The sequence below is a fragment of the Protomyctophum parallelum genome (assembly GCF_964188405.1).
Source record: "Protomyctophum parallelum genome assembly, chromosome: 10".
Classification (NCBI taxonomy): Eukaryota; Metazoa; Chordata; class Actinopteri; order Myctophiformes; family Myctophidae; genus Protomyctophum; species Protomyctophum parallelum.
The window spans coordinates 9,128,671-9,154,043 of record NC_139704.1 but is presented as its reverse complement, the minus strand read 5'-3'; the positions used below and the strand labels follow the sequence as shown (position 1 = coordinate 9,154,043).

General features: G+C 42.4%; 1 protein-coding gene across 1 annotated transcript in view; it reads left to right on the top strand.

The window, feature by feature from the left end:
- The first annotated feature begins 9,448 nt into the window (after nucleotides 1-9,448).
- b3gnt2b (UDP-GlcNAc:betaGal beta-1,3-N-acetylglucosaminyltransferase 2b) overlaps nucleotides 9,449-25,373 on the top strand; it is a 33,145-nt gene continuing 17,220 nt past the window's right edge. The window contains exons 1-2 of the mRNA XM_083775209.1: nucleotides 9,449-9,767; nucleotides 14,797-14,868. The gene's annotated coding sequence lies outside the window, so the exon portion shown is untranslated. The remainder of the gene's footprint in view (nucleotides 9,768-14,796; nucleotides 14,869-25,373) is intronic.

The window sequence follows — 25,373 nt, the reverse complement described above, 5'->3', positions numbered from 1 at the left end:
AATGAAACGAAATGAGAATGAACTCACTCGCTGATCTGTCTTTCACTTCCTGTTCCAACACACACACACACACACACACACACACACACACACACACACACACACACACACACACACACACACACACACACACACACACACGTTTTTTCCCAACATTGTTGTGAGGTTTCGTTGTTTAGAAAAATAAAACTACTTTTATAAAGTATGCATATCAGAAAACTGATAGTGAGTGACATAAATGTCTTTGTCATTCAAAATCAAAAGACTTTTACAGACTATGATTCCAATTTAATCCTATTTTGACAAAAGGGGGACGGACGGACGGACTGATCCTTATAAATGTTGATGCAGTTTATATCAACACGTATCCTTAACAGGTATACATATTAGGGATGCACCGAAAGGAACCGAATACTGAATATAGGAAACAGTTGGCCGAATACCGAATATCCAAATATGATCCTACCATTGCCGTCATGGCCGTACCTATAAAAGCTACCTGATTTATGGCAAAACTTTACTTAAATAATAATCATTATTATGGGTCCATAAAACATTTATTCAGCTCTTTTGAATGCATTAATTGCATATACTATTTGGTGATAAATTTTCTGCCTATTAGGGCCGAAACTGAATAGGCCGAAAATGCATTTTTAGCCATTTTCTGCTGAATATTTTCTGCAGCCGAATATTCGGTGCATCACTAATACATATGCATACATTCATATGGTGTATATCCATTGATGTCAGCCATATTAATTTATTCATTATTGATGGATTGTTAATAGACAATGCATACACCCCTCCATACAGCTATTGTAAATAGACTATATTATATATTATCTACACACTCTAATAATGGCCTGTGCACTGCAGTATATTCATTTATATATTCACCGGAAACTATTATTGTATGTATGTTCAGGAACCCAGCGCCGATATCTAAGTCTAACTATATTATGTTATAATCATTTATCTTTGGTGTGGCCTTCATTCTTTCTCACCTGTACCTGTGTAACCGCTGTAACGCCCGGGAATCGAACCCCGGTCTCCCATGTGGCAAGCCATCATCTTAAGCTGAATTCCCCCAGCCAGGGGAGATATCAGGCTTTTGTTCATCTGGCAGAGGCTCGGAGCCACTACTGCTATACTCTTATCTTATCTTATCTTATCTTATCTTATCTTATCTTGTGGAATTGATTGAGCTGAAAAGTAAGTACACAATCTCAACCTCGCACAGTTCAGTCCTCAGTGTTAATGTATCCAATTGAAACTCGTCCATTTGCCATTTGGTTACGTTTGTATACTCTCAGAGTTAAATTAATGCTCTTGATTTGACAGTATTATGTGGATCTGATCCCGTCTATGGTCAGATGACCTTGTGATCTGCCAACACTAATAAGTGCAGAGGAGGGTTTGCTTTGATTGTAGAGGATAAATAGACAGGCGGACAGAGTTGGGTGGACAGAAGACCAAGTCACCAGATTCGCGGACGTCGCTACCAGGATCTGGTCAAAGAGCTACAAAGCCTCCATTGTTACATCACGCGGAACTTAAAAGCGACAATTGACACAGAGAATTTCAAAACCTCATTTCATTCAGCTGGAGACATTTGCTGAGAAAGATTCCCTAAACTAATGTGTACCGTGCTTAAATGTTAAAGGGTTGCTGATATTGAGCACCCTTTTATAAGCCTTTGTGTCTTCGGAATGTCCATGTCTGACATTGCCACTTCCCTCAAGGTCACAGACCTGTGTGTGTGTGTGTGTGTGTGTGTGTGTGTGTGTGTGTGTGTGTGTGTGTGTGTGTGTGCGCGTGTGTCAGACAGGAACTTCCTATCATAAACATGGATTCTCTGAACAGTCCACCTCTCTTTACGACTGCCTTTGTTCAAAAGAGAATTATTGTCTTTTGAGTAGAAACAGTAAAACAGGGTCCACCGACCGACGGAACATATTTCTTGTTCTGGTTTGTTAGGAATTTGTTTAAAAAACATCAGATAAGATTACACACTGGAGCAAACATTTGACTAAAATTGCAGATCTACAAGATCATGATCTTTATCTTAGGATATTGATATTGAATAGCTGTTTGCCTGTTTTGAATTGTCAGACATTAATACTAAAACATAATATTAGAGGTTTGTCTGGCTTTCAACTGCAACCTTCGTGAAATTAGTTTCATTTCTTTTGTTTCAGGAAATGACAATTTATCATGATGTCACGAGTGACTCACAACCCTCCTCGTGTCATGACTTCTCAGCATCCTATTTTAGAAACCCAAAAGTGAAGGAAATGACTGCTCTTGCCATCCAAGTCCCTGTGTTTAGAATTTCGTTTTGAGTAATGTCATAGTGCCCTGGGTTTAACATTTTACTTTGTTATCATATGTTTCCACAATAATGGAAGATATTTTGTACACAGAAGGGGGAGTTTGAGCATCCAATTAAATGCACGCACGCACACACGCACGCACACACACTTAACATACACACCTTGAAGACCCTAACAGGAGCCCACAAGGTTTCTTCGACTATGCATGCACCTCTTGGTACCACAGCACCTCAAAGGCCCTTAAAACAAGGCTCCAGACTTCCCAAAACAGACTGGTCAGGCTACTACTTGGTAGCCTAACCAGGCTACTACCCTGCCCACTTTGACAGGCTGCAATGGATTAGGGTTGACGACAGAGTACAGCATCTTGCAATGGGTCTGGTCCACAAGATTTGATACACCACCAAGATACCCATGTACCTGTCTAAAATACTTCCTTAATGTCAGCGAAGTCCACATCCACAACACCAGAGGGAGTTCAACAAACCATGTGCAACCCAGATTTGGCACAAACAAATTAATTTCGCTCCTATGCCACCAAAATGTGGAACGCCCTACCAACAGTCAGGCATGGACAGTTCGGTGGTGTGGTGCTTCTAGCACCCAGACACACTACCTCAAAACAGTTCCCAAACACTGGGTCGGGAACCATTTGTGCGTCGCGGACAGATTTGTCCCTTTATTTTTTGTTTCCTACATTTTCAAAGAATATTTCCAAAAAAGCTAATATTTTCATGATTTAAAAACAAAATGCAATGATTTTCATGAAGAAAGCAAAGAAAAATCTAAGAAATTCCATCAATTATAAAAGAAATGTTTAAGAAGTAATGAAAATAGCCAATCTACTAAGCTCGCAACACGGTCGCGAAGGCGAAGTGATGCGTTGTGAGCTTATAATCTGCTATTTTCACTAGTTTGGGTCCCAGGGAGACATTTCTCTAAAAAGTAGCTAGAAATAGCTGGTGTATGTGGGAATCAAACTTGCGACTATATCCATTATCCACATACAGGACAGTAGACTACCTCTAACCATCAAAAACACTTCCCCAACCCTGCACCAATTTCTATAAATTGAGTTCATATTTTATACACCTATTAACTTTTATCCGTTATTTTATAATCTGCATTATATCTGCACTGCGTCCATGTAATGCACCAGGATTATAGTGTGTATGCATGCTGTTTTATGGTGACATATGCTCTATGCCATTTTACACTGCATGACCACCATCTGCTTCTGTCAGTCAAGTCTCTATTGTATAGGTTGTATAGTCCTCTGTATAGGTTGTGCGTGCATGCGTGCGTGCGTGCGTGCGTGCGTGCGTGCGTGCGTGCGTGCGTGCGTGCATATATGTATACGTTTTGATGGCAAAAGCAGCTTCCAATTGTGTAATAGTTTAATGTCCCATTGGTATGGGGACCAACCGCGAGGAGGAACTACAGTATATTTATTCTGCATTACTGCATCGTCTGCTATAGTCCTGGATGTTTTTAATCAAGCCATCAGTGGATGCTGTTTGTGTCCAGCCATTTCAGGTTTTCAAATGTATAAAGAAGCATCATTTTGTCCAGAAGCATCATTTTGTCCAGCCTCGGACAAGATTATGCCAACCGAGGGACCGAGGCCCTCGGTTGGCTTGTGGCACGTGTGGCATGCCGGTATACCGGTTAAACCAGTCCTCACCAGCATTACTCATGCATTTTACAACCTGTTGAAGTCCAGTCTGAAAATGTCCTCCTGTGACCTCCCTACCAAGAAAGAATACATTAAAAACATTTGGGAGAGAAAAAAAAGAACAAACGGAAACGGTGTTTCCCTATCAGATTTCTCACTGTCTGTCTGAATAAAGAAGATATCCCATGGGGGGAGGCCTGGAAGAAACTAAACCAAAGGGAGGCTCTCAGATTTTGTGTAGCAACATAAAATGCTAGGTTTCCCTACACCTCATACTTTGGATGAATATCTTCTTTTTTCTAAATGGACCACACAAGAAAACATAAAAGTTAGCCCGGGTCACATTAATGAACTGCTTCATTATTTCATTTCACCATGATTTGTCCTATACTGATGAATAGCATATAGTTACAATAAAACCTTTGTCCAATATTGATGAAAGCCATCTAAAACATGTGTGACCGTTGAACTAAGACACTGGGGAGCCTTCATTATGTTAATCCTCTTGAACAGCTCACATGTCCAATCACCGCTCCCTGCCATATCCGATATCGGCAACGCCAGTAGACTTTTTGTCACTCCCCTGCATCATGTGATGCAGGCAAACAACTCAATACCTCCAGGGGCAGTTGGGTGGCGAACCTGTGCCAGCGTGAGCTCTGCAGACACCCTTGAGTGATTGCATACAAGGCCCACGACGCTTCACTGGCCATCTGAGACATGGAGAGGTGAAGGTTGGGAAGGAGAAGGGACGACACCTGAGCCCTATGGCTCATCGTCTGTGCCTTCACACCCCGACGTGGGGAGCTGGTCACCTAATCTCCTCCTCATATCCGTCTTGTTAGTGTGGTTAGCCAGGGTTTAGCACGGTCAAGTCATTGGTCTAGTGACAATCGCATCAGTGTCTTATCAATGCAAAGCAATGACCACACTGCAGGGTGTATGGTCGTAATGGAGCTATATTGCAGTGCACGTCACAGTACGGTTACAGAGATTAATAATGGGGATAAGGTACTTGTTCAACCATTTTGTTCATACTGCTCAATGCTCATGATACTGGCACATATACCTAACCACAGCATCATGTGTCACTCTACTCCAGTGATTCTCAATATTCTTCATTTCAATGACCCCCAGTTTGATGGCTATCAGGTAAAAATAAGATGGTGGCCTGACAGCCCGGGTATCGAAGGAGACTCAAGGCTATCTTCTTCACTCTCCCAATGACTTATTGTGGGCGTTAGCAGAGATGGAGTACTCGTAGAGATCCTGGGGAACTGGGAATTGGCTTAATTGTCAATTGGGATATAAAGGGGAGATTTCTTTTCCCTCTTTTGTCTGGGAGGGGCGTGGGGTGCTCGGCAGCATAGTCCTTTTATCATTTGCCCGCCCCTGAGAATTCTGTCATTGAATTTCAATACAAATATTTTGAAAAGAAAGATATGCATTGGGGCCACACACAATAAAATCCTCAGTGCTGATTTAATGTCTAAATGGAACCCTTTGTACTCTCTCAGAGTTACAGGCCCGTAAGTGTCCATTTTGACCCCTGGTGGTTGCCGGACCCGACAATGAGAAACAGTGCTCTATTCTTTCCTATCATTCTTCATCATGCTATTACTCATCATACTTTATGAGGTAATTAGTCTAACAGGAGGATTAATGATTAAGGGAAAATATGAGCGTAATGTAAATTATGGTGCCGGGCTATAATGAGCCATATGTGGTAATGTAATCTTGTGTAAGACAGTGGTGTTACATGAGGGATTAAACATAATAACATAATTAACATAATTACACTCTAGAGATAAGAGGTGGGTAGGAGATATGACCATCTGGAACCATTTCTAATGAGGAGAATAACATTGGAGAGTTGATAGAGCATCACAAAATCACCATCACAAAATCTCTCTCTTAGAGAGAGTTAGCGTTAGGCTAAGAGATAGTGCTTGACTGCAGCATTAAAGGGGTACTAGTATGTAAACTGCAGTTCTTAATATAACGGTGTAAATACGAAAACCTTGCAGTTCTCTTAAAGCTTCATGCTAAACTGCAAATAGTTTTCATCTGCGTCAAGCTTTCTTGACGCAGATTGACCCATCTCAGAATCCAGTGGAACCAAACTTGTAAACTTCCACTTTAAAGGTGAAAGCCCTGTTCAGTAGTTACGTATACTATAAATTAATAGTCTTACAGTCTTGTGTGAATGGGACAGACATGAGCCGTTCAATAAGAATGTTTCCGGTGTAGAGTCTACTTCATGGTCCACATTGTCCGTGTCGATCCTCACCTCGTCATACAGTGGTATCTCACCTCGTCATACAGTGGTACTGGTACCTCACCTCGTCATACAGTGGTATCTCACCTCGTCATCATCACTCATCAAATTTGACATCCTAAGTTAGTTCTGGCTGTTCTGGCTGGATGGAGACTTGTGTTGTTCCCCACCCTGTCCTCAGGTCCTGTCTTTATACTATAATATAGTATATTATGCTAAATCTAAATAAAGCAAAAATAAATTCTTAAAACAAAAAATCAAACAGATTAGCTATCATTTCTAAGGGATTAAAAATGTATTGATTGATTGATTTAACAACAGTTTACAGATTTAGAGTACATTTCAAGTACAACTCAATACAAAAACTGACACCATAAAGCATTGCACTTATTTACAATAGAGCCCACCATTTTCAATTCATCAAAACATTTAGAGACGTACGAATATACACAAGTGTGAGGGGGAAAGGGGGTGGGTGGGGGATTCAGATTTTACGGGGGCCAGTTTCAAATTGTAGCCGTCCATAGATGCCCTTTGAGAGCAGTTTTGAAGGAGTCAAGGGATTCGCATGTCTTAATGACTGTTGGTAGGGCGTTCCACATTTTGGTGGCATAGCAGCGAAATTAATTTAGTCCCTTGTTTGTGCCGAATCTGGGTTGCACAGATTCAATTTGTTGAACTCCCTCTGGTGTGCTCGGTGTGGACTTCGTTGACATTAAGGAAGTATTTAGACAGGGGTATCTTGGTGGTGTAGCGAATCTTGTGGACCAGACCCATTGCAAGATGCTGTACTCTGTCATCAACCCTAAGCCATTCCAGCCTGTCAAAGTGGGCTGGGGTGAGGTGGGTTCGGGGAGTGAGGCCAAGTAGTAGCCTGACTGAGTCACAACATCTGGGAGTGCAGCTTTCAGAACAAAAATTCTGAGGAATGCGTTTCAGAAGTTGCAAGTGAAATCATGTTGTAGTTGTACCGGAGCTTTCCGACAAAAAGTTCGGTGGTCGGAGAGAGTATATGGACTGCCCTTTAGAGGTGCTGTGGTACCAGAAGGTGCATGCATAGTCGAAGAAACCTTGTACGAGGGCTCCTGTTAGGATCTTCAAGGTGTTTTTGTTGACCAGTGAGGAGATCCTGTATTAGGAATTTTGTTCTTTGGTTGACTTTTTGGATTACGTTGGTGGCCATTCTATCACCGGAAGGATTTGCCTCCAGGATGGAACCTAGGTAGGTAATTTCATCTTTTCGTGTCATAATGTTGTCACCCACTCTAACCAAGAAGCCATCTGCCATGCTGAGATTACTATTTGATCCAAATAGAATGGATTCAGTTTTTCCCAGGTATAAAGATAGTTTGTTATCAGCGAGCCAGGTGCAGATTCTACCGAGTTCAGAGCTGAGGGTCTTTTCAACCTGCAGTTTGTTCCTGTCCGAGACCAGCAGTGCTGAGTCATCTGCGAACAGGAACTATAGCACTGGATAGGATTTTTTTTAACTTTAAAATATGGCCAGTGTTTGTCAGTTGCATTGTGCACTTCAAGTGAGAGTTTGAGCAGCCTAACTGCATGTACGCTGTACAGTAATCCGAAGGATAATATATGATTATGTATGAGTGTGTGAATGCACATGCTGGGTTCTATTGTCTCCTTCGAGGGTCGCAGCTGTGGGTCTGTTAAACAGAAGGGTGCAGAGACATCATTATGTGTGGATAGATTGGGAAAGGTCCCCTGCTGCTGTGAGACTCTCATTTCCCCCAATGTCCCAACTTTAAGTGTGCAAATGCAGACATGTAGCCTACCACGCACGCACACACGCACGCGCGCACACGCACACACACACACACACACACACACACACACACACACACACACACACACACGCACACACACACTCCAAGCCAAGTTAGGCTAGAGGTTGCGTGAAGGTTGGTTAATGTGTGAGAAACTGGCTATTGACCAGACGGCTGCAGATTGGATTCATTTACTTGAGTTTTAAGTTTCATTATTAATTTGCACAAGAACCTTCCCTCTGTAGGCTAGATAAGATAATGTTGCCGTGGCTACGTGTTAGCCATGGAACACACTGTGACTGGACCGTCTGATACAGATATGATATGAGTAGAGATTCAGTTAAGATTCAAGATATACAAAAGAATAAAGAAGTAGTAAGGTAAAAAATATTATATGGGTAAAAAATATTATATGGGAAACAAGTCTTGGGTTGGCTGACCAACTGTTAGCAAAGTTATGGAAATGCTTTAAGGCTCTGATATGAGCCATGAATCTTAATTAAAGGTAGGGTATGTGATTTTCTTTGGATAGTATAGGCTACTCATTGTTACGCACGCACGCACGCACGCACGCACGTACGCACACACACACACACACACACACACACACACACACACACACACACACACACACACACACACACAGGCCCCTGGGCCGGTAATTTTTGCAGGGCGTGTTTTTATCACCTTTTTGACCTAAATTTAACAAAATCAATGACCAATGAAGGGCCCCAGGAGCCCTTTTCAGGGCGTCAAACCCAGTACCTCACGGTCCAATTTCCCTGAAGGCCCCCTGAGAGCCAAGGGCCCCTGGGCCACGGCCCCACTGGCCCAATGGCTAATTTGTCCCTGACACACACACAAAAGTAGGCCTACAGCATATTTCACTTGAGTTGAGTTTGAGTGACTCTGCTGTCTATATCATTAGGAGGATTTTAAGAATGATACAGGAGCACACACGTGTGTTGTTAAACACACACACACACACACACGCACACACACACGCACGCACGCGCGCACACCTGAATTTCCTGAAACCGTCGGGCCAGTTTGTGATGAACCAGATATCTGTCCTGGCAGGCTGGCACCCGGTCTTGCACATTTTTGGTGCTCAGAGTGAGAAAGGCAGAGAGCGAGAGAGAGCGAGAGAGAGAGAAGGTGAGAGACGCGAGACATAACAAACGGGGGTTTGGGGAAGAAAGACAGACAGACAGACAGACAGACAGACAGACAGACAGACACTTAAAGAAGAAGGCCGGGCTGTAATTTTAAGGTAGTGCCCCGCCCTTTTTTTTCCTCCTCCTTGTGAACAACAAAAGCTGCGTCACCGTTTAGGAGGAGTCTGCTCTGCTCTTTTGCTTTCAATCATAACCGCCGAGTCCATGAGGTAAGGAGCGAGCAGCAAGCATTCCAGTCAGTACAACATAAAGTCGATATTTATCCTCTGAGACCCATGGATTTATGGAGTCGTGCTCCGAAAGTGAGAGCGGAGCCCCAGCGAAGTTTGGACGTGAGCGTTTGAAGTGAAAATAAGAAAAAACTAGTATATTTTATTTTCTACGCCGGTGGATGTTGGGGTTGGACTTTTCCTCAAGACGGACTGATCGAGACCAAAAGGAATACGTTTCTTAAACTGTTGAGTGTGCAATCCATGTCGTGTCGTGGGAGCTAGGGGGAAATCCATTTTAAACTACAAGGTATGTTCTCTGTGTGTATATTTATGTGTCCCTTAATCGCCTACAATGACAGTCTTCTCTGGGAAATAATATTCTTTGGTGCGCTAATTAGATCGGCTAAACTTTTCTCGGAAACAAACAGCTGTTGATCCCATCTGATAAAAGTAGCCTGGCATTTGACGCACCGGTGACGGACCACTGAATAGTAGCTTTGTTTGTCTTTTATATATTTTTTTCTAACCCATTTTGGGCAACAAACCTGCCCCAGTGCCCAGTCCCCCCGCCTGTGTCTCTGCCTTTCACTTGGTGATGTCATGGGCTACCCCAACATAAGTTTATTTGAAGTCATTTGCGTAATAAAACCATAAAGTCATTGCGCAGGTGCGTAAAGCTATCATGGCCTTTAAATTGAATCTTAACTGTACCGTAACCAAGAAACGTATACAAAATGTAGTGTTCGTACACTGTATAGACTTATAGAGTTATGGCAGTCCCCTTTACAACCTCGAGTGGAGTCTATCTACTTAGACAGAGTTGATCAGCTGTAGGCTAATATGAAGGCTGAAGGGTCAACTTTTTTTTTAAAGCTCAAAATATAGACCTATAAATGATTTGTATTATTATTATTGAATAATTATTTTCTTTTCATGCCCAAAGCTACATTGAACACATCATACACATGTTAGGTGTATGAGTGAGTGAGCCTGAACATTTCTCATCAATGGCTCTATAGCTTGGTTAGCAGCAAACAAATCAAAACACAAACCAACACACGAATGAAGGGGTTCATTCTAAAATACAATTGCTAAACCACCTTTGGACATGTCTACCTTTGGAAGTTTGGACATGTCTAGGATTGATCAAAATAGACCACATGAAGTGAAACAATTCAATTAATTGATGAGATAGGTCTCATCAGTGAGATAAAGTAAAGTATGAGAGGTGAGTTATCAAACTGGTGGAAAATGGGGAGTGACTGAGTCTGCTGTCCTGACTGAGGGCGTGGGCGAGTTAATTCCACAGCTTGAGATCTAGGATGCTTTGATCGATGGCCAGGGTGTATTAGGAAAGGTAGTGACAGGCGTCCTGTGTTAGCTGATTATTAGATCAAATAGAACGGGATGTCTGGCCAGGGTGTCATTGGGATGGGAGGGATGGACGTGTGGGGTGGTCCCGGGTGGATCATGTCATGGGGGTGCCATCATGGCACTGCCAGATCCCTGATTTCCTAGTCTAGTGGTTATTGAATTGGGGTTTTCTTTGTAGTACATTGGAACTAATCATAAAATAAATGTTAGACCCAGTAATACTAGAGAACAAGAGCGGTGCCTGTTGGGCAATGGCCTACTTGAGGAACGATGCAAGTTGAAATGCATGCCTCTTCTCAGTTATTATGTCCGTGTCCCTTATATGCCCATATATGGAGTTATTTGTCAGGCATGCCCAAATATGGAGTCTATGCAGATGTCAGAACATCATTGTGATGTCAGAACAGGCCAGCTCCATATATGGAGATCTAGGGGTGATCAGGTGTGATCAATTGGCTAATTGGCTTGAGTTACTTGGATTACAGACGTACAGTATGTACACACACGACACTCGTACAGAGACTTGGTGCATTTATAGATAGATAGAGATGTAGAGAATGTGACGTTCAATTCTGATGCACTGAGATTGTTTAAATAACGTTTTATTAAGAGCTTATGCTAACAAAATGCTAGCTAATGTCACTCATTATCAATTATCAACATTGTGGTAATAATAACACATGTGTAGCTATGTGTAGTTACTGTGAGCTTTAACTATACAAATATATAAACCATTTTATTATATTATAATTTAATGAATACATACTGAATATCCCCTGTCACTGCTGCATCTGTCACATTTATTTGCACTAAAATCCTAGTAAGTCTTATTTGTTGCACTGAGCCTTGTGGAAGAAAGTTTTGTACTGCACTGCATATCGTTGGAATGAATACACTTGATTTGACTGCAGTAAATATTTATCTATCTTCTTTAGATTGAGATATGAGGTAGATACGATGAACTCCATGCAGGAGAAAGCCTATTTTTGCTTGAGATGAAGTTTGTTACTTCAAAGATAGCATTAGAGGGCCTGGGCCGTGGCTCAGCGGTCCAGGCACCTTGGCCGGTAGTCCGAGTCTGGCAGTGTGCTGCTGGCTCGACTCCCGATCCCGACGGCCTTTACTGCATGTCACTCACCCATCTCTATCCCCCATTTCCTGTCAGCCTACTACTGTCTGTCCCTCTATAAAAAATATAAAATAAAAGCGAAAGCCGCAAAAAAACCATCTTCTTCAGGCATTTTGGTTTGCTGTGGAGATTTGGGCCAAATGGAGATGAGGGGAGAGGAAAGGAGATAAGAGGAGACGAGGAAAGAAGGAAGGATGAAGTGCAGATGTAGGAAGAGATGAAGAAATGGAGAGAGGCTGGGAGAATGGGGGAGAGCACTCGGAGCAGATATGAGAAAAGACATAGGAGAGGAGATAATTTGGAATGTTAATTGTTTAATTTACTTTGTTGAATTATATTAGTAAATAATTCCAATTTTGTCAATGTTTTTATTCTTGTAATTCTCCAAAGACAATTTTGTATATTTACGGTAGTGTTCCCAGTAACGGTAAGCGGCAGTGGATATTGGATAATAAAATCACACCTGTGTGAATTAATGACGTAAATTAGACACTATTTGATGTAAAATTGTCCATTGTCAATGGGAATTTAATGTTTGTGTAGGACAAGGTTTGGGCACACATCCCACCCCAAAAGCTGGATTTAGGAGGGGCTAGCACCCCTCAATAATAATCTGTGTGAGCAGAGCAGCGCTGTATGTAATATGAAATATTGGCCTGTATATACAGTCATTTTCTTAATTGACTAATTCTAAACAAATGGCTCCTGATACAGTTGGGGCTGAGATGGTTTGGACATGTCCAGAGGATGGATTGTATACCGGTGGCCTAGAGGAAGACCAAAGAGAAGATTTATGGATGTAGTAAAATAGGACATGAAGTTAGTTTGTGTGAGAGAAGAGGAGGCAGATTGTGATAGGGTGAGATGGAGGCAGGTGATTCGCTGTAGCGACACCTGAAGGGAACAGCTGAAAGGAAAAGCAGAAGTCTTTGTGTTGGGCCCCTAGGAGTCATAATAACAATATGTCATGGCTGCTTTTATAAAACGGTTATGGCAAAATATGACAACATACATATCCCCATTAAAACAAAATTGGCAAAGCAACAAGCTGGCTGCAAGCCGTAGCGAACCACCCCATAACCACATCATGAACCCATATCATCCCTATTATGGACATGTCATAATAGGCTAACATTTGGTGAAAATAGATTCACCAAATTCTGAAAACAGGATATCTACAAGTTCCCAAGTGTTCCAGAGCGACGTGACAGTTGCCACACACATTGTGAGCTTGTAGATTGGCTATTTCTGGCGAAGTGTTTTGGGTGGATGGATGGGCAAGTATAGACCCCTGGGGGACCCCAGGCAACAAAGTATGTTGTTTATTTATTTTTTATATAAATTAGCCAATTATCTTCATCCCTTTTGTCTCCCAATTTAGTCGCCATACCAATTCATTCCAACCACTGACTGATTGCCATCTGCCACTGCTGTTGTACTCTACTGGCTCACCTGTCAGTGAGGGGTCTCTAACGGCAGGACGTCGTGTCTCCATCCTAATCCCCACCCGTTCAACATTCTCCCTGCTGACAGGCGCTGCCTCAGACCATAGGGTTATATGCAGTGACAAAGATTTCCCTCCCCCAAACACGGACAATTGTGGTCGTATAGATGCTCTCAGTCTGCAAAAGTATATACTGTAGGTAGGGTAAACTTTTAAGTTCATTGAAGTGCAGTATGTGAGCGAGCGGCAGTGAGCCTTACAGCCTAAATACATTTGCTGCACAATTAAACCTACATGACAACATATGCTCAATTTACCAAACATTCAGAATGGGGACATGAATATCTACATAACCTCCTTGTCAAGTCTAGGCATAATATAACCAAATGACTCAATATGTCATGACTCATGAGATCATGTGCCTCTTCTGTATGCTGAGTTTTTAACACTGCTGTGGACCGGTGTCATGACCTAAGGCAGATGACCTATGAGGAACAATGTCTCATGACTGATTGCATCAGATAAAGTGTGTGTGTGTGTGTGTGGGGGGGGGGGGGTGGTATCTGTGGTATCCTGTTGCCTTCCTTTTTAAGATTTTTTTTTTGCGGCTTGCGCCTTTTATTGTTTATTTATTTATTTAAGGGACAGACAGTAGGCTGACAGGAAACGGTAGAGAGATGGGGGAAGACATGCAGTAAAGGCCGTGTCGGGCTTGGGAGTCGAACCCGCGGCACACTGCGACTGGATTACCAGTCGGGTGCCCAGACGGTTACGCCACCGCCTGGGCCCCTGTTGCCTTCCTTGACTGTAGATATCTAATGAAAGTGTCATAAGCGACAAAAGAAGGGAATTATTTGAACGGTATGTATTGTGAATATATATATCCAAAAGATTATATGGCAGTGATGTAAATAGGTTTTCAATGTAATGAGTCACGGGACCCAGGGTGGTCTTTTAGATGGGTCCCAGGGACATTGCATGAGTCTTACTTCAACAACGTTAGAGTACAGTACTGAGTACAGTACATGATTGTTTGTGTCCTTTCTCAATAGAGCACCGAAGTCTGACGTCAATATAGGTAGAGGGAGCAAATCCACGGGTTCATGGACTTTTTATTTGCATTGTAATCTCCATAGGGGGATTTTAGACCGCCTCATATAAGAACTGTTTGAAGAATAAACATGTCATCCCGGCCGTTACACTCATATGGATATGAAGAATCAACTGACCGAGAGAAAACGCTATTGTTACTGCTACTGAATTAGTTCAGCATCATATATGAGTGACTGACTGTCACCTCCCTGACAATGCAGAGACAGCTTGTTTATTTTCGAACCACAATGCTTATATGAAACGATTTTAAGATGACCCCCATGTTGTTCTCCATAGAGAAATTACTTCCGTGAACCAGGCAGGACCAGGTGATGAGTGAGTGACGTCAGGACTCCGGCGCTCTATTCAGTGAGTCTTAAGGATGCAGGCTATTTGCATTATTGTAATATGGCCTCTGATAATATTCACCCCCTTCTCCCACCCTTGCTTGCTATTCATCATGGTGTAGTCATGTGTTCTATGCATTCAGATTGACCACATGCCTATTAAACAAATTAAGTAGACTAACCATTCCATTCTGTGGCCCAAAAGTAAGCTCTGCCTTCATGACATGTCGTCTACACTGCATTTTGTAGTAAGCATTTTACAATGTTGATTGTCTAATCATCATGTGCAGGTTGGGGAAAAAGGTAGGGGGTTATGAAGAGGTGGGGAGTTATGAAGAGGTGGGGAGTGGTCACTTGTGTAAGGGGGGAGCTGTCATTTCCTCTCTCTTTGGCCTGCTGTAATACCTGGCCTCCTCTGTTCTGTTCCGCCTTCGCAGAATGTTCGCGCCAGAATAGGGACGCTAGGGTTCGTCACATCATGCATCAAATGTAACATTATACATTTCTGTCCAAATAAGTTAACCCACCAACCCCCAATCCTTTCTACAATGTCTCACCTGTCCTGAGTTATGACTGATTAGGATGCTTTTACCTTTACCTAATTTGTGACCGTCGTCCTTTTCAACCCCAAAACGTATCTTCTAATTATGGCAATGTATTGATCATTTCAATTACTATACCTATCCTGTATGTGTTTTTCCATGCCAGGGAAATAATCAGGTTAATTAATTAATTACTTACTCTGTCTAGCACAGTTAAGAAGCATGATTATAAACTACGTCCGTCTCAGACATGGTAACGCCCTGCCTGGCTCCTGCCTCTGATTAGCCTACCGACACTGCCGGTCTTCACCAGACTTTCCTCCGAGGTGGATAGCTATGGTGGATAGTCTGGTGACAGTGACACTGACGCGAGGTTACTCCATGGTGGGAAATAATAGTACGGTATAATAATACAAGGGACAGAGAATGACAGCTTGGCACGCGCGACAGATGACGCTCCAGAATGTAGCCTTGTAACTTTTATTTTTGTAGAGGAGGCAAACTAATATTGTTTATGCTGTTTGCTTTGCTTGAATAATTGATTGAAAGCGTACGCCATAATATGATTTGATTTGGTTGTGTTCTAAATGAAGTGTTTTTGATTATCGTGTATTAATGCAATTATAGAATAGTAAACAAATACTATTATACTAAAAAGGATAAAGATGAAGGGAAAAGGGACCTTTTGACAGTACAATAATGTTTCAGTTTACACATACAAATAAATTACATTAATTAGTGCTGCAGATCAAAATTAAGAACTTTGCGAAATGTATCAAGTCTCTGAGAGCCGATGGAGATCAGATGCAGGCGGGGCGTTACCAAGGGCGGGTCTCTGTCTAGAGACGGACGTAGTTTAGAATCATGTTTTGAAGAATACTGCATCAGTCCAGAGTTTTCATTGGGATTCATATTTAATTATAAGATATTACTTTCAGAACAAAGATTTGTAGTTCATTGTTCACTCGCAGAGCCCCCGAGCATGAATAATGAGGAAGAGATATTGGTTCAAAGGTGGCATAACCGTTACCTTTCCAGTTCAAGGTTTTTTTTAATGGCTTGGCAGCAGATTTGAACCGGAAACGCATAAAGGTGTTGCATGTTTCCAGCGGCATGCCATGCCAAAAATAAATCAACACAAACAATGCAACATGACTAGTCTTGTGGTTAGTCTCTGGCTGTTATTAAGCTATAAAACCCTGACATTGATCCTTGCAAGAATAGACCTTGTAGTAAAAGTGACTTACTTGAGGTAATGTTACGCTAGCTTGTAGATTGTGACTAACACATTTTTCTAAAGTATTGGCATGTATCGTAAAGAAACATTTCTTGGTATGCATGATATTCATTTAGCTATTTACTTAAATCGCCCCAGGCGTGTACCCAGGTGTGCATGCATCCGTCTGGGTGACAGCAGACTGCTGGGCGAGCGCTGGTGCTTTGGAATGGGGGGTCAGATCAACATATCCGCATGGGTGACAGCAGACTGCTGGGCGAGCGCTGGTGCTTTGGAATGGGGGGTCAGATCAACATATCCGCATGGGTGACAGCAGACTGCTGGGCGAGCGCTGGTGCTTTGGAATGGGGGGTCAGATCAACATATCCGCATGGGTGACAGCAGACTGCTGGGTGAGCGCTGGTGCTTTGGAAATGGGGGTCAGATCAACATATCCGCATGGGTGACAGCAGACTGCTGGGCTGGCGCTTTGGCATGGGGGGTCAGATCAACATATGGAATGAATTCTGTACTGGCCATATATGGAGCGTGTCTTGAGTGTACTGAGGTAAGATCAGCATGGAATGTCAGAACAGGTCAGTTCCATATATGGAGATCTAAGGGTGGCAGCAGGGGCAGTGTCTTGAGTGTACAGGGTTTGATGATGGCCCAGGTAGGGCCAGGCCTTAATTTTCGGGCCTGTTGAGAACTCTCAACAGGCCGGGAGCTGCCGGGAGATTTCATTGGGAAATCTAAAGGTCAGAGATCTTTTGCCGAATGACTGAGAGCTTCAGTTCATGACCGATTCTCACGGCACCTCTGCCATATTGCCGAATCTCGTGGAAAACAACAGCACAGAACTGCCAAAACTGCGAAAAATGGCGGAACCTGTACGAAAACAATAAAGGTGCGTTCAGACTTGAATTTAAATATTCGCCTAGGTTCATCCCGTTTGTGCTGCGCCAGGTCGTGCCCGTTCACAGCGCTCGCGCAACTTCTCGTCTTTGCATTGACTTTGCATGTAATCGCGCCGCTCTAACCATCCTGACTGATCCTGTCTGAACACATCTTAAGGGGGCTTCGCCCCTTTCGGCTTGACCCCACATTAGTTTACACTAAAAAGTAAAGTGTTTAATTTAGAAAATGTATACAAAGTTGGTGCAAATTTCCATATAGATGAAGGAATAAACAACTACTTGCATTGCATCCTGTATTTTGGTAGATATACCTTCTTTCAACACTTGGTGGTTGTGTAGTGACAGTAAATAGTTAAAGAGTTAGCTGCTCAGAAGTCACTAATCTTCCTCTCATCTCACTATTTCTTCCTGCCTTCTACCAAGGGAGTTGTTTGGCTCTTTACAATTCATAACATAGACATAACCTACGTAGGCCTACTGTGTGTTTATATACCAGAACCAAATTGGCACTATTTCTTATTTTCTTTTAGTTTTTTTTCATGAAATTACATTGATTTTTATTTATTGATTTATTATTGAAAAACGAAGATGAGGAATTAAGAATATTCCTTTAATTATTGAGAGAGTAAGAAGGGTCAGAGCAGGAGAGAGGCTACACTTTGTTCAGCATCTTGATCCCTACACCATCAAAGCCACAGAACTCCTATTTATTTAATATTGGTGGTTATTTGCAGAAATTCATCTTCGTAGCCATTCATCATCATTGTGTCCGTAATGAGTGTTACGTGGTGCTTTCTGTGTGTGTACCAGATGTCCTCACAAGGAGAAAAGGGGTAAAATCCTGGAAATTTAGGACCTCACTGGTCCTCATTTTCCATAGGTCTTTGTTCGGGTTAGAACTTGATTGGATGCATTGTGAGCTTGTAGATCGGCTAATTTTCAAATGGCCAAAGTATATATAGGGTTGAATTGTTTAATGTAGGTTTTGTAATATTCATCAAAATCTACAAAGTAACTAGTAATAATTGTGGTAGTAATAATGGAGCTTAGCTTAAAAACATGGTGCCAGTGTTGCAGCCTTTATGGTACAAAATGTTGTGTACAAGTCTGACCAGTTGCAGCTACTGCAAGGATGCAAGTGGGTTCTAATTGAATATTTTACAGACCCTCAGGGTAAGACAGAGTGACAGACAACATCCTCCCACTAACACTGAACCGCAGCAACACTAGGGAAGGCTAAGGTGTGTTGGTGAGTGAGGTGTTGACAACTCGAAAACACATATCCATTCATTGCTTAAGCTAAACACACACAATTCAATGGGCTTTATTGGCATACACACTATCCTCTGATATCAATGTTCTCTCCTCTAGTATGATACGGTACTACTGTATGTGCTCAAATGGGGAATAATTCTGACTGTATGTTAGGTACACAAGCCAAGCATTATTCATTCAGAATGACAACTGACTGACAGATCTTTACATGACACGTTTATCATGAGTCATTTACCAGATTTAGACTTGTTTGTGTTACTGGCCCAGCATCACCTAATGAGTGGTGAAATAAATATCACTGGCTAGCTACTGTCTTCTACGATAACAAGCTGCCTACAGTATATCTCTCACTATCTGTCCCTCCAATATCCTATCTGTCTTTACCTCACTCTCTCTCACATGCACAAAAGGCTGATGACAGATCGTAAGTTAGTACAATATGTCCCTTTTGGCTAGAGCTGACATTAGCTACATATTAAGTTACCAGAGGTCTTCGATAATTAATAATTCGATTCCAGGACATCAATCTTGTCTGTGTGCAGGGGTGTTTGTCACAGTGTCTTGTACAGTGATATCGGCTATTTACTTGCCCAGCCAGCCAGACGTTTGTCATTAACATTCAGCTCACCCTATTATCCAAATTATATCAGACCTATGAGTCTATATGAGTCGATATTCATGATTTTAATTAATATCGGTATCAGTGCTAAAAACAAATAATCGGAAAAAAAAACTGCCGATTATTATATTTCTCATAAATGCGCAAACATGGTAAAACAACCACTTTCTTTGAAATCCGGTAGAGTACGGTTGTAAGGAAATGTATAGCTGCGTGTCTGACTCTCCCAGTGCTCCACCCCCGGAGGAGTAGACACGGCTTAGCTCCGCTCTACCATAGAGTATATATATCTATAGAGAAGACACCCGAGTTCTCCTCCCATCCACTTGCATTGAGTTGCTCAAAAGCGCATGAGGTGGATTCACTCCTCCTTCCTGGTAGGAACAGAGTGCATTCTGGGACGGAATTCTGGCCCCAAACACATGAACGCGCTGCTGTTGAACGCGCACGAGCGTCGTCCGTCGTGAACGTGTACAATGATAGTCAACGGACAGCGCGTTCATGTGTTTGGGGCCAGGCTGCAATACCTTCATTAGTTCATTCGGCCACTATGTCCATTTCGCCTCAAGATTTCCTCTGGGTGCCTTCTCTATAAATATATATACTCTAAGCGCTCTACAGACTGACGTCTCCTCTCTCTCACACACACACACACACACACACACACACACACACACACACACACACACACACACACACACACACACAGAGTCAGAGAGAGGGCCACTGCAGGGAGGAGAAAGGATTATAGGCTACTAACCTTGTAACGCCATAAAAAGCTTTGCTGTTTTCATCTTCAATTAACCAAAATAAAATCCACACGTGAGAGGGACAGAGTCACAGAGAGCAGTGGTAGAACTACGTTAGCCAAGCTAGCTGCTGCCTGCTAACACTGCAAACAACAGCTGTAACAAGTTGTATTGATTGCCTGTTGTGTCCGTGTGTGTGTGTGTGTGTGTGTGTGTGTGCGCGTGCGCGTCAGCCAACTGAAGGACAACGTTTTTTTCCCGCATCCTGGCCAGCCTAATATGATTATTGCATGTTGGCTATAATTAGTTGCCACTAATTTTATTGTTGGCCAGTGTTTTGAGACATATTGTCTTTTATTGCTATAAAATGAATGGTAAAAACTAATTCTACATGCATTAAAAAAGTGGCCAGTGATCTTGAAAGTGGCAAACAAGGTCACATGGCTTTGGAGAGTTTGGGCAGCAGATCTACAAGCTCTCAACATGTCATGCTGCAATGTGCTGTGGGCTTGTAGATCACCAATTTTGATAAACTAGTAGTGCCTCTACAGCCCATTGGGCACTGACCTACTTGGAACGATGCAAGTTGGAAATGAATGCCCCACCCAGTAATTATGTCTGTCTCCCTTTTATGCCCATATGGAGTTCTTTGTAAGGCATGCCCAAATAGGGAGTATAGGCAGCCAGCTTGTGGAGTTCTGTCTTCTGTCAGGTCCAAATATGGAGTGCTGTGAGGTCAGAACAGGCCAGCTCCATATATGGACGCTGGCATGGGCCCGGTCCAGAGCCCGGGCAGAGGCCTTTTTGGGGCGGTTCTGGACAATTACACACACACACACACACACACACACACACACACACTTGGTGCATTCATAGATACATACATGCATACATAGATATGCTGCTACAGTACATGCAATAAAAAAAAAAGCTGCATTTGATGGAGGGGGGAAGTGTTACTGAAACGATGTTGGTGCTTCTTGCACTTCCTTTTTTATAAGCGATAAATATCAATAATGCATTTCAAGGGATTCTTGTGTTGGAATTTATTTTTTTAAACTTAAATAATCGGCTCATAATATCGGCTATCGGCTTTTTGATTTGTCCACTAATCAGTGATCGGAAATATCGGCCAAAAACCATATCGGTCGATCACTACCTATGAGTGCAATGAATCATAGGATACACTTCACTTCCTATCATTACAAGCAACCAACGGTAATCTTACCCGTTAAGCGCGCATATATGTTCTTTATCTATTTTTTTTATTGGCATGACAAAACAAACGTTTACATTGCCAAAGCAAGAGTCACAAATACAATACAACAAAAACAGTTGAAAATAACAGTTGGAGGAGGGGGTACCGTATTTTGTAAACGGAGCTATGTCACATTGCATCGTTATATATGCATGTTACGTATGTGTTTGAAACAAATGGCAGCAATTCCTTGCAGACAAATGGCAGCATTTTTCTCTCAGGACTTTAAATAGTATACAGGAAAAACTTTGATTTAAGATCTGTTTAAAGGTAGCAGCTCTGTTTACATGTGCAAGGTCCAGCGGTCTACTTGGTACAGATAGTAGTCCTTAGGGTGGTTGTATTCCATTGGCTATCCTTCTTTTGTCACAACAGTTCACAAATCTTGCTGCTGTGTTTGCACATGTGGTATGGCAGTTTTTTGTCATTGGTCATAGTTTAGAACTGTGTGTGTGTGTAATCTGTGGTCGTTGTGCTTGCGTTTGTGTATATAGTCCCTGGACCAGCTGACTAAGGCCTCAATCACACCTTCGCATCTAGCATACAACATTGTTGGATGCTAGATGTAAACAAAGGGTAAGTGTCATGGCCGCCCCAATGCATTTCCAATGGAAGTCACATGGTTTAACACAACATTTTTATTGTACGGCTTTCGGCTGTGTTTTGACTGTCCCCCTCAAACCATGTGACTCCCATTGGAAATGAATTGCGAGCTTGCATCAGTAAACAAGTCTCATGCATCAGCTATACAACAATCTGTTGTGCATGTCTGAGTGAAGCCTAAGGGGCCATCCCTGTAGGTTTTCTCCGTGATTGAGGGCTATGTTATGGGTTTCTGGGTTGCTTTCTTTTAAGTGGTCATGAAATTGAAGTGCTCTTTTCTTTATTTTGATGATCTAACTCAAGATGACGGCGGACGATGCATTTTATGCGTTTATGCGTTTTAAACTTATACAGTACATGAAAATATGTATCTGAAAACATTTTAGGTTAAAAAAATAAGCACATGTTTGGCCACTTACACCGACCTCGAAACGGACCAATCCTGCAAGCTTTGGAAGGCAATCTTAGCCAATCAGGATGGAATATGAGAAATGAAATGAGACGGATCCATGTTCATCACATGACTATAGAGATAGTGTATACCGATTTGCATGATGTATGGATAAAATGTGTACAAGTAACGTAATGAAAATTTGTTTCGCGAAAATCGGCCTCATGGTGGCGCTATAACAGGCCGTTGTTTGGCCAATGGGCCTAATGGTGCCAGAGATTAGCTGTACACAGACACACGGACGGACGGAGTGCAAAACATACTCTCTCTACAACTATGATAACTGTGATGATATGAGGTTTCTGTGAGAAGACGAGGAGTGTGTGATAGCAGCCCTCCCCTAGCCCATGTCAATACTGGTGCCCTGCCCACTTTAGATATTTGGAGTGCAGACAACAACTTGGACCGTGCCTCCCCTCCTCTCACGCCATGGGTTATTTGTGGCAATGGCTCTCTCTTCACATCATGTGTCTATTACTCCCACACGGCTTTCCCACTGTTTACAGAGCCTCATTTCTTGCCAGACCTGAGTTAAATAGCATGATATACAGTATATAGCCAGTATATGTGTGTTTATTGTATGTATGTGTATATATATATATATATATATATATATAAACATACAATTATATACAGTTGTCAGTTACAGTATATTCTTCTGAGTTCATTGCACTGCTTGAAATACAGTTGTTGATGTAGAGCAGGGGTATTCAATTAGATTAGGCCGGGGGCCACAACTGTAGAATGATTGTGTGTGGGGGGCCGCACAGTGTGCGAGCGAAGCGCGAAAATTTGTGGGTTCTCAAAATGCTTTTTGTGCGCAAACACGAAGATTTATGTATATTTCCGCACAGTAATAAGCAGGATAATAATGTCTATACAAGTATATGCCACCTTAGAATACATGTAGGCCTAAACCTATTTGACAGTGCATAAACAGCATTGCTTTGACATTAACGACCATCAGCTGGACGGACACACACACACACACACACACACACACACACACACACACACACACACACACACTCACTCTGCTGTGGGCAGTTCAGAAACCCGTCCACGACCACCAGTGACATCATCGTTAGGCAGATTGCTTTTTAAACAAGATTTATTTACGTGAGAATAGTTTCAGACTATAAAGATCAGATTACATAGAGCAGTGATTCCCAAAGTGGGGTTCGGGGTCCGGGGACCCTCAGGGTCCTTGAGGCAGTTCCAGGGGGTCCCCAGGGAAATGGTTTGGAACCAAATGGACCCTTATGGGTCTTATGAGTGTATGGAACCAAATGGACCTGGAACAGGGTTTATTATTGTGAGAATGATGGCTTCCATTTTCGCATTGCAACTTTTCAGGACTAGAAAGCCTGCAGTTTCTATTAGCTTGGATTCTCCATTGATGTCACTGTTGGGTGGGTTTCTGAACTGCCCACAGCCCTCCTATGTGACACAGACCGAGTAGAAAAAAACGTGTCATTTTATCATGATTATTAGTGAGGACCTATATATGAAGATAGGTTGAAAAGTGGTCCTTTAATGATTACCGTCATTATGGTAATCTGACTAATCTCACAATTAATATCGCACACACCATACCTGTAACTTTAATTAGCCATCTTATTATTCTAAAAATATTGAATATCCCTGATGTAGAGTTTTTCTGGCACAATCAAGATTTCCCACCACACGGTAAACCCCACCCATGTATACAGTGTAGTCAAACATCAAACAAACAAATAATTAGGACTATTATTGGTAAATATCATTACATCCAGTGTGGATATTGTACAGGTACCCGTCCCCCATTAATGTGTTGAAATTGAAGGTAAATATTAAATAATATTGCCGCTAAAGTGAACCAGGGTTCACTTTAGTGATCGGTTGGTCTGAGTCATGTCTGTCTGTAAACTGATGTCTCTCCTCTTGCCTGTTTGTTGAACCTGTGTGGAGGACTCAGACCATGCATGGTATTCCTGCTGTTTGTCTCCCTATCTGCTGTTGCCGCCACACATTTTGACAGACATTCAGAGACACCTAGACACCGTGTGTGTGTGTGTGTGTGTGTGCACGCGCGCAGACAGTATATATATAGATTACACTGACTGAAACATATGCACTGCAGCACTCTCTGACATTTATATTTAGACTGACAGACATGCAGTGTAAACGCGCGCGTGCACACACAGCAATTATAGAACACTCCCACAGCAATTACAGAACACACCCACACAGCAATTTTAGAACACACACGGCATATGCTTAGGATGCATTGCACACACACCAGTTTATAGTAACATGCACAAAGACGCACACATACTGTAGCTGAGCTGTGTGCGTGTTTGTGTGTACAATACATTATATGTGTCTGGGTACACACACATTTGCAGTGTATGCATGTGTTAGTTTCTCACGCTCTCCGACAGTGACTTGCGTATCATGTAAATCTCTGTTTGGACCAATGAGAGTCTGACTGGGCCAGCTGACGGTCTCTGTTGACCAATGAGAGTCTGACTCTGCCAGCTGACGGTCTCTGTTGACCAATGAGAGTCTGACTCTGCCAGCTGACGGTCTCTGTTGACCAATGAGAGTCTGACTGGGCCCTGTTGACCAATGAGAGTCTGACTCTGCCAGCTGACGGTCTTGGCACCGAGGAGGTGCACATCCGCCTCCCTAGATCTTCATTCGCGAAGCAAAGCTGATGATGACTTATTTTTACTTGCCTTTTTATGGGGGGTGGGGGGGTTGACCGAGGAGGCCGAGGTGACAAATGCTGATTGTACTATACAGAGAGAACCATATTTCTTCTAATGGGTGCAGATGAAATTAAAACAATCCAAAAGGGGCCTATTAAGTATCCGCTTGAATAAAGGACCGATTACAGGCTATAGCTGAACTTG